The 17,752-nt window shown below is 43.2% G+C and overlaps 1 protein-coding gene across 6 annotated transcripts in view; it reads right to left on the bottom strand.

Annotated features, from left to right (window-relative positions):
• Positions 1 to 17,752, bottom strand: part of PPP2R2C (protein phosphatase 2 regulatory subunit Bgamma) — a 301,475-nt gene that overhangs the window by 65,868 nt on the left and 217,855 nt on the right. The gene's annotated exons all lie outside the window — the stretch shown is intronic.

Below are 17,752 nucleotides of genomic sequence, written 5' to 3'. Positions count from 1 at the left end.
GCCCAGGCAGAGTTTCCAGAGGCCGTGACTGATTGGGCTCCAGATGGGGACAATTATCTCTTAATATCATACACTGTCCCACAAGTTTGAGCCGTCCAAAGTGGGGTGGTCGGCGGGGCTCTTTCTTCTCCCTTGAGGGGCCGCTGGTTGGCTGCAGAGGACTCACCCATCATGGAGACACTATGGCCTCTGGGGTCAGTTCCGGCTCTAAGATGCCGTGCCCCACAGCTAACTGTTTTATTCTAAGGGACTCAGTTATCAATAGCAGCCGAAAGGAACATGAAAAATGCCAGAAATAAGAGGTGCACTGGGGCCTAAACACGGCCTTAAGCCATTATTGTGGATGCAGATAGAAGGAAGAAGGAAGGTCAGTCCTAGTCAATCCCGCTTCACTCAGACCCGAGGAAAATGCAACTTCTAGTCTCCGGGTTTCCTTCCCGGGCCCATCCGTTTTCCCTGCAGTCTCCAGGTAATTTGGTGTGGAAAGGCCATTAGTCATCCATCTGTCTTTCTCAGACACAGACACACACAGATCACAAACACCATCAACAGGGACACCTTTCAATGCAAACGGTAACAACGCGGCTCGTGACTTAGAGCAGGGAATCAGGAGTGCCCCTGCCCACAAGTAGGGGGGTCACAGGTAAAGAGCTGGAAGAAACCCTTAGAAACCATCCAGGCTGATACCCTCAGTGCACAGACAAGGAACCCAAGACCCAGCGGGCATTTGTGACAGGCTACAGGGCAATAAGGGGCAGACTTTCCTCAATAGGAAATCACAGTACTAACGAAAGAGGTGTATTTTCTAGAAAAGTTTTTTTTTAATCTGCCACCAACCCACTAGTGGACTGGATCCCTTTCCTTGGCCGCTCCGCAACGTCCTCATTTACGGACTGAGGGGGTCGGAACAGAGAATCTCGCAGATGCCGTCCAGCTCCGATAGTCTAGGATTCTATCCATATGTACCTCCTAATGATAATGATGACAGGAACAGTAACCGGGGTTAGAGAGTGCTTTAAAGCTGGTGAAGGGCTTTACAAATCTCTCATGGGAGCTTTGCGATGATTTGGAAACTGGGGGACGCTGAGGCTACTGAACTCACTTCTCCCTGGCCCAGGGCCCTGGCTGTATCCACTAGCTCTGGCTGCCTATTTCATTCAATCCAACAGCAATTTACATTTGAAGCATTTCCCGTGTGCAGGCTCCTACCCGGTCCCAGGAAAGCAAAGCTGAGAAATGACAGTCCCTGTCAAAAAAGAATTCGAAACCAAAGGTTCCATGGAAACTGGATGGTGGCAATTTTAGCTGCAGGGTAATCACACACACACACACACACACACACACACACACGCATACAGACATATCTCTACACACTCATCTGCTCAACAGAGGGTGAGTCCTAAACATGGACTCAGGAAGACGACTCTAAAATGTCTAGGAGCCCATAGTCAAGCACACAACTGTTCCTGGCCTTCTTGTTCATTTATAAAATGGGGATGAATGTGAAGATAAAATGAAATGAAAGATATGATGGGCTTTGAAAACCTTAAAACCTTATAAATATGCTGGCTATTAAACCTACCTGCACACACACACACACACACACACACACACACCAAATATATGTGTGTATATATATATATACATATATAATACATATACACAGAGATACATGCAATAAATATACCCACAATGCACAGCTATACATACTCAATTCAGCAAAATTATTTTCCTATTCTTTTTTGTATTTTCTTTTAAAGAAAAAATAAAAAAAATAGCTTCTTTATTTTTTATTAGGTAACACAGTAATAGAACACTACCTGCAGTTCCAAAAACTTAAATTCAACTTTGACCTCAAAGATTTACTGCTTATGTGACCCCAGACAAGTCACTCTATCTGTCTGCCTTAGTTTCCTCATTGGTCAGATGGGAATAAAAGCATCTACCTCCTCAGCATTTTGTTTTTTGAGAAAAAAGAGATATTTATAAAACTCTCAGAAAAATGTAGTGTTAATGCCTTCTAAGAGCAAGACATTGTGCTGGGTACTGAAGAAAGAAAGCAAAACAAACCAATCTTGACCTTCAAGAAGCTTCCGGTCTATTTGATTAGTACAACATTTATGTAAATAAGTAAACAAAGTATAGACAAAGGTACTTCAAAAGGGAGGGAGTACTAATCATTAGGAGCCATCGGGAAAGGCAGAAGGTGCCCAGATACTCTGCAAGATGGTGGTAAGAATAGGGAGTGCTCTGCAGATTTGGGCACATAGCACTGCAAAAGAGAAGGATGAAATATCTTGTATAAAGAACAACTAATGTGCTGTGTGGGATGTTATTTTAGACACTAAACCAGACATAGATACATTGACCAAAATGATTTTTTAAAATGCAAATTCATTGTGACTTCTAGGGGAAATCAATCTAGCAAAGGTTTTATTAGACAGAAATGGAACTTTCCAGGAAGGCTACATTAAAAGAAAAAAAAAAAAAACCTAAAACTGAAAGATTGGAATAAAGATAAAGAAACTTTCTTTTTTTTTTTTAAGATTTTTATTTTCAAAACATATGCATAGATAGTTTTCAAGATTCATCCCTGCAAAACCTGGTGTTTCAAAAAATTTTTCCCTCCCTTCCACCCACCCCCTCCCCTAGATGGCAAATAATCCAATATATGTTAAACGTCCAATCTTCTATACATATTTCCACAATTATCATGCTGCATAAAAATCAGGTCAAAAAGGGAAAAAATGAGAAAGCAAACAAGAAGCAAAAGCAAACAACAAAAAAGATGAAAATACTATGTTGTGATCTATATTCAGTCCCCACATTTCTCTCTCTCTGGATGCAGGTGGTTCTCTCCATCATCAGTCCGTTGGAACTGGCCTGAATCTACCTTGTCTTTGAAAAGAGCCACATCCATCAGAATTGATCATCGTATAATCTTGCTGTTGCCATGGAGGAAAGGGACCCCCATGTGCAAAAATGTTTGTGGCAGCCCTCTTTGTAGTGGCCAGAAGCTGGAAACTGAGTGGATGCCCATCAGCTGGAGAATGGCTGAGTAAGTGATGGGATGTGAATATTATGGAATATTATTGTTCTGTAAGAAATGACCAGCAGGATGATTTCAGAGAAGCCTGGAGAGACTTACACGAACTGATGCTGAGTGAAATGAGCAGGACCAGGAGATCATTGTACACGGCAACAGCAAGATTATGCAATGACCAGTTCTGATGGACTCAGCTCTTCCCAATAATGAGATGACTAATGCCAGTTCCAGTGATCTTGTGATGAAGAGAGTCATCTACACCCAGAGAGGACTGTGGGAAATGAGTGTGGATCACAACATAGCATTCTCACTCTTTTTGTTGTTGTTTGTTCGCATGTTTTCTTACTCATTTACTTTCTTTTTTTTATCTGATTTTTTTTTGCAGCAAGAGAATTGTATAAATATATTTATACATACTGGTTTTGACATATTTTAACATGTTTCACATATACTGGATTGGTTGCCATCTACGGGAAGGGATGGGGGGGGAAGGAAAAGAAAATCTGAAACACAAGGCTATGCAAGGGTCAATGTTGTCAAATTATCTTTGCATATGTTTTGAAAATTTAAAAAAAATTTTAAAAATTAAAAATAGAGACACTACGGAATCAAAGGAAATTCAGTTTGATAGCCCCTTGGGCACAGCTCTAAATTGCTCTCCAGAATGGTTGGATCAGTTCACAACTCCACCAATAATGTATTAGTGTTCCAGTTTTCCCACACACCCCCCCCCAACAATAATCATTATTTTTCCTGTCATCATAGCCAATCTAAGAAGTTCATCAGATATGTCTTAATTTGAATTTCTCTGACTAGAAATGGTTTTAATTTCTTCATCTGAAAATTGTCTGTTCTTATCCTTTGACCATTTATCCTTTGGAAAATGCCTTGAATTCTTATGAATTTGAGTCAATTCTTTATATATTTTAAAAATGAGGCTCCATAAAGATGTTCTCCAAAAAATGCAACAAAAAGTTGGAGGAGATATGAGGACGGACAAGAATCCAAAGTTGAGAATAAGAGAGAAAATGACTGCTCCACAGAACCAGGGGAACTTTGTACACAATAACAGCAGGAATATGTGATGACCAGCTATGGCAGACTTGGCTCTTCTCAGCAGTGCATTGATCCAAGACAATTCCAATAGACTTGGGATGGAAAATGATATTCACATTCAGAGAAAGAATTATAGACACTGAATGTGGATTGAAGCACAGTACTTTGCTTTAAAAAAAAAAAAAAAAAAAGATGGTTACTTTTACTTCTTTGTGGTTTTCCCCTTTTTTCTGATTTTTTCTTTCAGAACATGCCTAACATGTAAATATGTTTTAAATGATTATACATGTATAATTGCTTTCTGTCTTAGGGAAAGGGGAGAGAAGGAAGGGAGAGAGAAAAGAAAATTAAATCTTACAAAAATGAATGCTGAAAGTTATCTTCACGTGTAATTGGAAAAATAAATACTATTGAACAAAAATGAGTGCTCCAAGACAGAGCCTTGCTATGGAAACATAAATCACATGAAGTTCTCTAGGGAGCCCCTTAGCCACCATCTACAGTGAAGGTTGAAACTCCTGCTCCAGAAAAGTGAGCAGTGTGGTAGCCAGGAGAAAGCATAATTAGGCCACAATCTGGAGAGACATAATGGGGCCAGAGAATTTGAATCTCCCCATGTGTGAATTCTGAGCTAGGAAGGGTCGGACCCTTGAGTAAACTGCCCTCTTTTTAAAGGATATTAATAATAATGATAAGGAAAACAATCAAAGACTTAGAGAATTGGAAAAGACTTCAAAGGACATCGAGTCCATCCCATATTTAAATAAGAAGCATAATTAACATATAGAGCAAATGGTCAATGAACTCTTTGCATCAAGACCTTCAGTGAGGAGTAATTTAGTACCTAATGAAAATTCATATTTATTGAGTATGTCATACTTAGTGTAGCCACGGCCACCCCAAGGAGCCATTGTTTTTACTTCCATTTTACAGCTAAGGAAGCAGAGCTCATGATGACATGTCTTCTGACTGCCGTCCCACCACCCCATGCTGCCTCCACGGGAATACTGTGTGGCAAACTGTAGTGAGAATTTATCATTTCAAAGGGAGCCTATTATAAAAGGAAAAACAAACAAATGAAACCCAAAGCACTGGCAACTGGCTTGGAACCCTCCTCATGTTTTTGAAGAAGACTTGTGTTGGATTGGGCCTGTAACTGTAGTAGTTTAATGAAGTCTCAGTGAGGAAATTCCCTCGCCGAGTCTAGATGGACACCCACCTACTCTCTGGTGTAATCTTGTTTTAAAGAAATTCTGTGGGTACTGAGAGGTTGAATGACTCGTCCAGAGTCCAGTTCACAAGCATTCAAGAAATGATCTGAACCCTGATCCTCCTGAGACTGCTGGAAGCTCCCTGACAAGTTCTGACATTTAACACAGTTGTGCAGAACCAATAGCTCTCCTTCCTGCAATGAGTTTTTATTAAAGGATCAAGTGATGCATCCAGGCTCAGGAAGATCTGAATTCAAATCTACTCTGGGACATTTCTTAGCTGAATGACTCTGGACAAGTCCTTTACCAACTGTTTGCCAAAGTTTCTTCAGCTTCGAACAGGGATAATAATAGCAACAACTCTCAGGGTTGTGAGGATGAGATGAAATGTCTGTAAAATGGTTTGCAAACTTTAAACACTCTGTAATTGCTAGCTATTGTTACTGGCATCATCATCATCATCATCATCATCATCATCATCATCATCCAGTATTGTAGGACTGGTACCAAAACATTCCTAATGTTCAGCACTGTGTCTGGCACCCAGTAAGCTTTTCACCATTGACTCTGAGTGAGGGAATAAAGGAGAGCCAGAATGGAAATAACTGTAACTTGAACTCTGCTATCGCCACGGTTTAGAAGCACTCGGCACTTGGCAAATACTCAGTAAATGTTTGTGGATTCATAGTTTAAAAGACACGAGCCCATTGGATCCTTTTGGTGATTCTCAGTACAATAATCTCATCTTATATGAGAGAAAACAAAACCTACAATGGTTGGAGAGCTTGCTAAAAGCTGCTTATTAGTAAGAGACTGGCACCCAACTCTGGACTCTGCTCCTTTGGTCTGTCTGCCAGGGAGGAGACCGCCCAGTCTCTATCCTGATAGCACAGGTTAGGACTCCAGCTCCAACCAACTCAGGAAAAAATGGCTCTGCTGTATCTGCTTCCAAACCCTGCTTGGGTGGAGGGTCCGGGTCACAGCTACTGCTCGAGGTTCCGCAGTTGTTCCAGGGGCGTCAGCAGAAAGCCCTCAAACTTTGCTGGGAAGATATTGTCCTCTGTGTGGCCCCTTCTTCTGACTGGCCTGGACACATAGAGCATTCACATTCACCCTTGTGGGGGAATTTGTGATTAGAATCCTCAGAAGGCACAAAGAATAACAGAAAGGGAAGCGATAGCCGCCTCTGCACTTGAAATGCTTACATACCATCTATATTCTCTGTCACGTTTTTCCTTTTTTTTTTTTGTCTTAAAAAGTGGCTTTGCGTTGAGGCCGGAATCGGGCTGGGGGGAGAAATCACTTTTATTGATCCACTGAATAAACGTTAAAATTACTCGCCAGTGCAAAGCGCCAGATGTAACTGGCCGTCAGGCAAACATTAGTCATGTTTTCTTTTATCTGAGCTTTATTGGAGAAACCTTTCCCGATTCCTTTGCTGCCAAATAAGTTCTTCTGGAACATTTGTCCACCCATTCATCAATGCATCCGGAGCAAAATCTATTGGACTACCGCCCCACGAACCAAACTACTTGGTAATAGGACCCATGACAGGTCATCCCAATGGCCAAGTTTTTAGGTGGAGTCAATTTTTCAGGTCAATGGAACTCAGTCTGTTGTTATAATGGTTCCAGGAACAAGGGGCCAGAAACAAACAGAGCCGCTTTCATAAGACAATGGAGTACAAGAAAGCCCATTAAGTGTTCCAAGCATCATACAGCAAGGTTCTCCCAAGGTAACGAGTGGGACGAGCTGGAGGGAAGCATCCAGAAAGACAGGTGGGCACTGAAGGAGCACAGGAGGACCAAAGACAAAACTCAAAAGGCGGATTTAAAGGCCGGGTGAGAATGCTAGGAGCCCAGCGCTGAAATGGGTTTGGTCCAATCCAGCAAACTCTGTAGGGCAGAGTTAGTTACTCTCTTAGAAATCTAGGGGGTGTAGTGCACAGAGCACAGTACCTGTAGTTAGGCAGATTCATCTTCCTGAGTTCAAATCTGGTCTCAGAGCTATGCTTAAGGGATGGTTGGTAGGTCAGTATAGCCAGAAGCTGGAGAGCCAGGAGACCAGAAAGTGAGGCAGCAGCAGGCTACAAGGAGCTTTAAATAACACAGAGAAGACCTTATATTTAAGCCTGATGTTAAGAAGGAAGGGCTGGAATATTCCAAGCAAGGAGGAAAAGATGGTCATATCTCTAGAAAAATCCCCTTGGAAGTTGAGGGGAGGAAAGATTCAAGTGGGGAGAGAAGAGCAGAATAAGGACAGACTTGAGGCAATTGGGATAGGAGAGAGGTGGCCTCTGAGGTGGAGGTTAATGGCAGAGAAGAGGGCTTTTATGAGAGGTGTGATGAAGGCTACTGTCTGGCAGCAGGGGCTGAATAGGAAAGAGGAAGCCCCAGGAGACCCCCGGGGTACTAAGGATCTAAGGAGGAAAAACACAGGACACAGTTCTGTCCTTAAGCATTACAATCCAATGGGAGGATGCAACCTGTACCCATGACAAAAGCATGAGACAAGAGAGAACATGAGACAAAGGAAAAATTCCTTTACAGCTGTTTACAGTACACCGAACCATCAATTTTATGAAAATGATCCCACAACAGCCCTTTTTATAGTGGCTAGAAACTGGAAACTGAATGGATGCCCATCAGCTGGAGAATGGCTGAATAAATTGTGGTATATGAATATTATGGAATATTACTGTTCTGTAAGAAATGACCAACAGGATGATTTCAGAAAGGCCTGGAGAGACTTACACGAACTGATGCTGAGTGAAATGAGCAGGACCAGGAGATCATTATATACTTCAACAACAATACTATATGATGACCAGTTCTGATGGACCAGGCCATCCTCAGCAACGAGATCAACCAAATCATTTCCAATGGAGCAGCAATGAACTGAACCAGCTATGCCCAGAAAAAGAACTCTGGGAGATGACTAAAAACCATTACATTGAATTCCCAATCCCTATATTTATGCACACCTGCATTTTTGATTTCCTTCACAAGCTAATTATACAATATTTCAGAGTCTGATTTTTTTTTGTACAGCAAAATAACGTTTTGGTCATGTATACTTATTGTGTATCTAATTTATATTTTAATATATTTAACATCTACTGGTCATCCTGCCATCTAGGGGAGGGGGTGGGGGGGGTAAGAGGTGAAAAATTGGAACAAGAGGTTTGGCAATTGTTAATGCTGTAAAGTTACCCATGCATATATCCTATAAATAAAAAGCTATTTAAAAAAAAAAGAAAGAAAGAAAGAAAAGAAAAAAAAGGAAAAAAAAAAGAAAATGATCCCACAAATAAGCAGAGTAGACTTTATTCGGACCTGGAGAGTCCTATAAGAGTCAGATGCTACCTTGTCCGTTAAAAAGAATAAAGACTTCCCGGTGTCTACAACTTTGCCAACAGGTTCCCCTCTACAGCTTGGTAGAATGTGGAGATGACTTCAATATTACTTTTCAAGATAATAAAAACAATTTAGAGCAGGAGTCAACACCAGGAATAAATTATGTAAACATTACAAATGGGTCTAGTATTGATTACTTTTAAATGCTGAAGGACAAATAATTCAATTATCCAAGCTGCTTTAATAATAGCCACTATGTGAAATTGAATATTGGAGCCTTTGGCCAAATGGCTAAGGCAATCCATTTCCTGTATGCTATGAACAATCATAGATCATGACATTGTAATCAATAACAGAGCCTGCTTCCTCATACTTCATAACAGCCATGCTTTCATGAGGGAGGATCCTCTCCATAGCTTCAAAGATGGTTTGCTAAGTTATTCTACCAAGAAATCAAAACCGGTGGCCAACTCTTTATGACAAGTCTCTCCATCCCAGCTGCACTGGTCTGGGGAGGAAAGACCCACAGCTGACTCCATACTCAGAGTCGTTCAAGCTGGGTTGGATCTTCTGGGACCCAGACTTCACTAGTTCAGCCTTCAAGAATCCTGGTTCAGCTCTCCCTCACAAGGAAAGCTATGGCCTTTGTAAACAGCAGCCAGCCAAAACGCCCTCCCTAGGATTCATACGCAAATAGCGCTGCAGTCACACCCATTTCTACTTTCCTTCCATTAGTAAAGATCCCAACACTTTTTTGCTCGGCCCTCTAGTATAATTCTTGTGCACAATCTCCCCTAAGTTTGCCATAGCATGCTGGGGTGGGAATTTAATCAAAATGCTGGAGGAAACCCACAAAACTCGGGAGCACCAAAGAACTAAGGGCTACCTTTGCTACCTTAATAATTCATGTGACCCAAAAGTCTACTCAGGCTTAACTTAAAAGAAATGGAGGATAGAATGGAATAGAGACTTGAACATCCCTACCCTGGACCCATCTCATGAAGCCAGGTGCTTACCACCCTATCCAAGCCCCACTGCAACACCATAAGCCTTCTGTCTCTTCTGTTTCTTTGTGGATTCTCCTTCCATTCTTTGATTGGTAATGAGAAGGTAAGTAACTTGAACATTTATGTCAGCCAGAAAATGCTCAGGATGCTTGCCTGGGCAGTAAAAAGGGCCAATCCTGTTCTCGGCTCTACACAGGCCCTGCCGCTTTGATGTCATTTACAGCCTATTTGCAAATATCTGAAGGATGGCCATTGAAAGGAAGGAATCTTATCTGTTCTACTAGTGCAGTCATCGTGGCAGAGGAAGTTCGAGGCTCAAGACAAAGAGAAAATGCCCACAAGTAGAGACAAGTGGGACAGATTGCTTCTGGAGGTGGCCGATTTCCCATCGGATTTCCAATAAGGGCTGGATATAAGTATCAATAACAATAATTGACACATGTAGTACGTTAATGATTGAAAAGCCCTTTGCATGATTTCAATCCTTTTTATGAAATTTCATTTATTTTGAATATAAAAAATAAAACAATCATTTCCATAATATAGCAGAATAGAAAAAAGGTGATTGTAGGTGATGCTGCACATCGTGTACAACTTGCTATTCTTTTTAAATATATGATCAAGTTATCATCATGCAACTTTCCTTTTTTTCTTTTCTTCTTTCCTCCACCCTCCCCCCCCCATAATTCTTCAAACCAATTACATGGTAGCTGCCCACCTTCCCTCAGAGGTTACCATCCACTGATGCTGAACGTGTTTCATGTACCTAATTATTTGTATGTCATTTCCTCCACTAAAATGTGAGCTCTTAAGGGCAAAGATTGGTTTTGCTTTTTTTTTTTTTCCTTCTATCTGTACCCATTAGGGCAGTGTCTGGCACACAGTAAGTGCTTACTAAGTGCTCATTTACTGTTTGAATGCTAAACCAGATAGAAAGTAAGATCAACTTGGTTCTTGTCCCAGATTTGTCACACACGGTTTGCTGTATGATTTTGGGAGTCACTTTCCAACTCTGGGACTCAATTTCCTAAGAAGGGAAATGCTGAATTTGGATTGAAGGGTCTTAAATTCAGGTCTAATGTGCTTACCTAGCACAGTGCCTGGAAGATGGTGGGAAATAACTGCTGAGCTTGGCTTTAGAGTCTCCAGCTCGGAGATCCCGTTTCTTATGTTTTAAGATTACTTCAGCCCTGACCACGACCCCTGAAATGGGATCCGTCAGCGTCTTCCCTGCTTTCTTCCCTCAGAAGGAATATCAGAAAAGTGAACGAGACGCGAGCTCTCCTTTTAACCGGGCTTGTATCTTTTCCCCTCTGCCTGGACTGACCACAGTGCCACAAGAATGGATGGCTCGCAAGCTTCCCAGCAGGCAGAGGGCTTGTCATCCCTCATCATGTGGCCCATGCTCAGAGGCTCTGGCTGCTGCAGCAGGGCCAGTGGTACATTTCTTAGCAGCTTCCCAGAGAGCACTGGGTGTGACCTGCCCTCTAAGCCATTTGGATTTTCAAATCAAAAAAGAGAGAGAGAGACAGAGATGGGGAGGCAGAGAAGGCAAGAGAGGAGATGGAGAAGGAAGGAGATGGAAGGGAGAGAAGAAAAAGGGAAAGACTCTGGATTTAGAATCTGGAATCCTGGGGAGTTAATCCTGACCGCCAATGCATGACCTTGAATAAGTCCCCTGCTCCCCCCCCCCCCCCCCCTGCAGACTCTCTTTCCTCATCTGTCGAATGAAAACAATCCCTGCCTATCCCACAGGGCTGCTGCTGAGGGAAGGTGTGTGAGTGTTTCGAAGCTTTCATCAGCTCTAAATGTGACCTGCAATTACTAAAAATGCTTTTGCCCACTTTCTTTCTTGAGTGTCTCTAGCCGAGCAGGGCCGGCACAGAGGATTGCATATGGGATGGGCTGGCTCGGAAAGGAGCACGAGCCCAAGCTGAGCAAGCTCCTCGCCCAGTGTTCATATCTGCCCGCTTGGCGGCCTCCCAAGGGGGAGGCGGCTAGCGATAATGGATTTGTCTGCCGTGAAATTATAAGGCTGCTGGCCACTGAGGTAGGGCCCGATTTTCCTCCGGTGAGCGGCACAGAAATTATTACCCAGCACTTCCCAGTGAAGCCTTCCCTGGTTTGTCATAAAATCCCAGCACTCATGCCCTTGTCTAATCGTCCACATGGAGTGCGGGAAATACGTGACTTGGAAGCCTGGTCGGGGCCACAAAAGGGAGACTTCTGTAGAAAGCAATGACTCCCACAGGTACAAACCTTGGCAGTCTCTTCCTGGGTACCTGGATACATCCTATACTTTGTTATTGGACCTCGTGAGGTCAAAGAAATGACCCTCTGCACCAAATTATTCATAACAGCTCCCTTCTGGAGTTGACTGAGAACTGGAAATTAAAGGAAGTGCCATTGATTGGAGAGTGGCTGAAAAATATCACTATAATGTTGTTGAGCCATCTCATTTGTGTCCAACACTCTATGATGCCATTTGGGGTTTTCTTGGCAGAGATACTGCAGGGGTTTGCCAATTCCTTCTGCAGCCCATTTTAGAGATGAGGAAACCAAGGCAAACACGGTGAAGTGACTTAACCAGGGTCAAACATCCCACAAGATGGTTTCAAAGGATCCAGGGAAGATTTGTCTAAACTTATCTGGGGAGAAGTGGGCAGAACCAGGAAGACAACAAACAGTAATGATGACACTATAAAGACAAACAAAGAACTGTGACCAACTTGTGACCAGTTGTGATTCCAGAAAACTAACTGGTACCTGAGTTAGCTGACTCACAAGAATGGGGGAGAGCTTTCTGGTGGCCTTCCCCAAAATAGAGCTTTCCGAGACGGCATCACCTGGAGAAGGGATCCCACAGAGACCTAGGCAGGAAGTAGGGGAGGTATGGTGGAAAAAGCACCCCATTTGGAGGTAGAGGAACTAAGCTCAAATCTCACCTCTCTGACTACCTAGGAGACCTGAGGCAAAATCCTCAGCTTCTCTGTGCCTTGATCTCCTCAAATGTAAAAGGAGAAAGTTTGATTACATGGCTTCTAAGGTCCATTCTTCATGAGTTCAAATCCAGCTTCAGGTAATTCCTGACTGGATGACCCTGGCAAATTACTTCACTCTGTTTGCCTCAGATTACTCAACTGTAAAATGAGCCGGAGGGAGAAACAACAAACCATTCCACCATCATTTCTGAGAAAACCCCAATGGGATCCCAAAGAGTTTGAGAGCAACTGAAATGACTGAACAATAGACAATCCATTCTAGCTCTGAAGCTATTGTTCTATGATTTTGCATTTTAGTCACTGATATTTAATTATGATAACAAATAGATCCTCTGTTTATTTTGTGTACACACACATGCACAGACATGCACACATACACACATGAGCACAGACACAGACACATATACATATAACAAGAAGTTTCTAAAAACAGGCTCTCATTTTGTTTGTTTTTATGTCTTGTGTCAAGCAAATTACCTCTCTCCCTCTTTTTTCCTCCCTCCCTCCCTCCCTCTCTTTTCTTCCCTCCCTCCTTCCTTCCCTCTCTCTCCCTCCTTCTCCCTCCCTCCTTTCCTTCTTCCCTTCCTTTCTCCCTCTCCTTTTCTCTTTCCCTTACTCCTTCCCTCAGCCCTCTCTCTCTCCCCTGTTTCTTTTTTTCTCTCTTCTCTCTCTGCTTTCTCTCTTTCTTTCCCTCTCTCTCACATACACATGTATATGTATTTATGAACATATCATTGGTGTTACATAGATGAATACACAGATAACAGATTTTTTTCAATATAATCAATACCCTCTGCAATTCAATGTATGTTTTACATACTTAAAAGCATGATTCTGGAAGGGGGTCCCAGAGGCTTTACCAGCCTTGAAGGGAGCACATGACATAGCAGAGAAGCCGGATGGGGACATCATTACAGAAAGTCGAGTCATTTTTCGCAGACAACATTATAAAAGTGGCCTGAAGAATCTGTAAAGAGAGATGCTGGGCTCTCACTGGGGGGAGAAGTGAAGATGGCCACCTAAGAGGCAGAGGGGAAAGACAAGCAGGGTGGGAGTCCTTTTTTAAGCCGGAGTATTTAAGGATTTCCCTTGAGTCACAGTCACTCTCTCCTCCTGAGCCCCAGAATCACAAGCCTGACTTAGCATCCTACTGTCCTGGAGAAGATTCCCAGCAGGCTCCACTCTGCCAAACTCGGTCTCTGACCTTGACATTTAAAATACTCATCAGCTTCGAGAGAGCGGATCCCAGTGAGGCCAGGAGGCTGCCTGGTTTGGTTTTCCTGACTCACAAATATATACGAATACCCAGGATTCTCAGCCAATCTGCAAGGTGTCTCTGAAGGATAAAAGCCATGAGAGTCCAGGGCCCTCAGAGAGGACAAGGGCCGGGATCCCAGCAGCTCTCACCACCCAGCCAGGAGTTGACCAATTTTTCTGGTGTCTTATCATAGAAGCTGGTGGCTTCTGGCATGGCAGAAACAGTACCAAGCTTAGAGAGACAGAAGGCCTGAGTGGGAATCTTGCCTCACACACTCCCTGGGACACCCCAAGCAAGCAGCACACTTCCTCAGACTGGGTTTCTACATCTATAAATGGGGATAATAACCCAGTGTACTTCTTGGGATCCTGGTAAGGACCAGATGAGATTCTCTGTGTAAACCTGGCAAACATGAAGGGGGAATACACGTGCCAGCACGCGTTTCCATGCCATGTCATTGTGGTGGCGGTGTTTTGCTATCAGTGTCCTCATCCTCCTCCTTATCCTACTGGGAACTAAAACCTGACTTTGTTGATGGTCTCCAGAGGAGGAGACTGTGAGGGGAAGTCACTCTTCCAAGTTGATGCATAGAAAGTAGAGTCAGACACAATCTGAGCCAAGCCAACTCATCCCAAATTGGTGCCTCATAATATCGTTTCTTCAAAGACAAAGGTTATTAGCTTAAAAGAACCATATTTTGTTAACTGTATTTCAATAAAATTGGTTTCCTTTGTAATCCTCTCTGCGTTTAAAATACTGTGAGTAGGGGTTTCATGAAACTGACCAGGGTCTGTGACAAGGCATGCCTGATCGAAAGTCCTGCTTTCACATCAATAATAAATCCTCCTCAGAGTCGGCTCCGGGGCGTGCTTCTAACAATAGATGCTGGGGCCATCCCAGACTCAGTGTCTGTTTTAAAGGTAATTGCTGAATTTGCTTTCTCTTTGAAAAGCCTCATACTTCACCTTGGCCCTGGTGCCCGGGATCCAGCATCACCTGGTGTAGCCACAGTCAGTCTCCTTATAACACAAACCAAGGCAGATAGGAGATCTACCAAACAGGAGCCTTGGCTCATCTCACATCCACATGCCCATCAGATCCCTCAGCCCAAGGTTCTGTGGTCAAAGGCTTTGTGTGTCCCGTGGAGGGGAGTATGTGTATTATCTGCCCCGTTATTTCAAGTTTTCTGCCCCCAGTACTAAGTGTTGCTTAGGACTTCTCGATACACTGAGATGATACTTCTCCCAAATTACTGTTGGTGCAGTCCTTCCTCGATACCCACTCAACAACCTTCACCTGATTATAATGACTGCATGTGGCATTAGAGATGAGAAAAGGGCTCCTCTCTTCTGTCTTTGGAAAGGTGGAGGATTCTGGGTATGGGACTCTTCATGTACTGTCAGATTTGGTTCATGTAACAGTTTATTTTGCTTAACTGACTTTTTTCTTCTTTTAATCCTTGTTCTAAAGGATAGTTCTCTAGGAGGGAAAACGGAAAGGACAAATCTAGAAATAAAAGTGAGGATAAAACCAAAAGATATCGATGAAAAGTGATGAACCAAAACAGTCTAGGGGACAAGCCATCATCAAGGCTCCCAACAACAAACTTGGAACTGCTGCTTCCAAGTTCTGCTTTCTGCCTTGGGTTTGAGAACCTGCTGAAATAGGGTTGTGAATTACAGAATTTAGAGACAGAAAGGTCCATCCAACCTAATCCCTTTCATTTTAGCCCAGTCAATTCAATAAACCATTCACTGAGGACTTCCTTTGTACCAAGCACGATAAGGACTGGGAACATTCGTGGAAAAAGTAGAAAGATGATTTCTGCCCTCAAAGGGCTTACATTCTAATGGGGAAGAAGGGAAGATAAGGTGAGTTGGGACCTGGTGGTTCCAAAGCTTCTACTTCAAAATGGAGACTTGGGGGAGAAACCAAGCAATCAAAGACAGATGTTACAGGGGAATAAGGAACTTCTAGCAGAAGAAGTGAGACCTTGCTACAAATAGGCAAAATCCCTCTACATGTGGCTACTGACTTCACCCACTAGAGCTTCCAATTTTTGATCTCTGATCCCTGGATTGGTCCGAGTGGACAGGGATTGATGCCCTTCACTGGGACCTTCACTGAGTGAATGTTCAGAGCCAGTGGAATAGACTTAGTGACATAATAGATGCCTGAGAGGCAGGCTGGTACGAAGGAAAAAGGATGAGTTTCAAGTTAGAAAACTTGTCTTTGAATCCCACTACCTGTGGAACACTGGAAAAATCACCGTACCTTTCTGGGCCTCAATTCCTTCTTTATAAAATGAGGCAGTTATAAGTGACTTAGATTTTCTTGGTCTTGGTTTTTTTCATCTGTAAAATGTGGTTAATGTTTGTGCTTTACCTTACAAGGGAAGGAGGACCAAAGAAGCTGATATATGCAAATGTCTCTGCTAAAATGCTACAGAAATGTCATGAAACTCCTGTGAGGTAAGAATCATGGCCACTTTGTAATTTTATTATCAAATAAAACCATCTATGCTTTGCAAACCTTATAAAATAGTGTAAGTATTGGATAATAGTACTACTTTGGTGGTGGTGGTGCTGTAAGCATTTAGCTCAGTGTCTGGATTTTAATAAATAAATGTTTGTTGATTTATTGTTATTATTTTTATTTACCATCCCTTGTAGCTCTGTGCCCTATCATCCTATCATCCTACTTAGCCATTACCGCTGCCCAGATAAGTGTTGGAAAATCAGGTCAACGGTTTCAAATCAAAATTAGACAAGGCATTCAGCTGCTAGAGGTTGGTCATTATTATACTCAGGTCCCCCTTTTATTGGGTTTCGTGACTGACAGAAAGTGGATTCTGGCCATGGAGGTGCTGAGAGCTTGCACGTGTCACAGACCCAAACACCACCACGATCTTAGGACAGCAGCTGGGCTTCATTTGGCACACATTCTGCCCTACCCGTGAATCCTGGTTTGTAACGCTCTCATGGCTAGCTTCCCTAAGAGAAATATGGAGAAACCCCAAATCTTTCTGTTATTTCACACGAGCCTTTCTCCCAGCAGGATGCCTCAGAACAGTGAGTCTGAGCGTTGCCATGGTGACCCAGAGCTCCACTGAATATTACCCCGATGAAGCCCTGGATTTCTCCTGCAGGTGCCTGGTGTGATTAGAGCCTCCACATCTGGCCTGATCTTTTGGGGGAGCCAAAGTGTCTCATGAGCTCTGGGGAAGGGAATTTGATTTGGGCAGATCCTTTTCTCTCTTCTGCGTGACGTTAAGAGAAAACTCAGCCATCTCATGAACAGGAATGGGAGGAGCCCTTCACGAGGGTTCCTGAAGCAAAGGCTAGACTGGCACATGTCTGTGTGACTGTTAGCTCTGCCCTCCCACTCCTCGAGAACAGGGGCACACGTTGGCTTTTCTTGTACCCCCAGCTCTTAGCACGTGGCCCAGCACACAGCAGGCATTTCAGAAATACGAGCTGCTGCCCTGACTGGATGCTCATCCGTCAGAGGCGCTCGTGGAGACGATTCTTGCTCAGGTATAGGTGGGACCATACGACTGGTGAGGTCTCTTTGGACTCCTGAGAGTTTGCAGTTCAAGGAAATCATCAAAAAGCTGGGTGTGGCTAGTGCAGCGTTTGCAGTTGTGAACTGATCCAGCCATTCTGCAAGGCCATTTGGAACTCTGCCTGAGGACTATTAAATTGTGCCTACCCTTTGACCCAGCAGTGTTTCTCCTGGGTTTATATCCCAAAGAGATCTTAAAGGAGGGAAAGGAACCCAAATGTGCAGAAATGTTTGTGGCAGCCCTTTTTCTAC

This window comes from Sarcophilus harrisii, chromosome 6, assembly GCF_902635505.1.
Source record: "Sarcophilus harrisii chromosome 6, mSarHar1.11, whole genome shotgun sequence".
Taxonomy (NCBI): Eukaryota; Metazoa; Chordata; class Mammalia; order Dasyuromorphia; family Dasyuridae; genus Sarcophilus; species Sarcophilus harrisii.
Note: the sequence above shows the minus strand (reverse complement) of the source record. Positions and strands in the feature narration are given on the sequence as shown.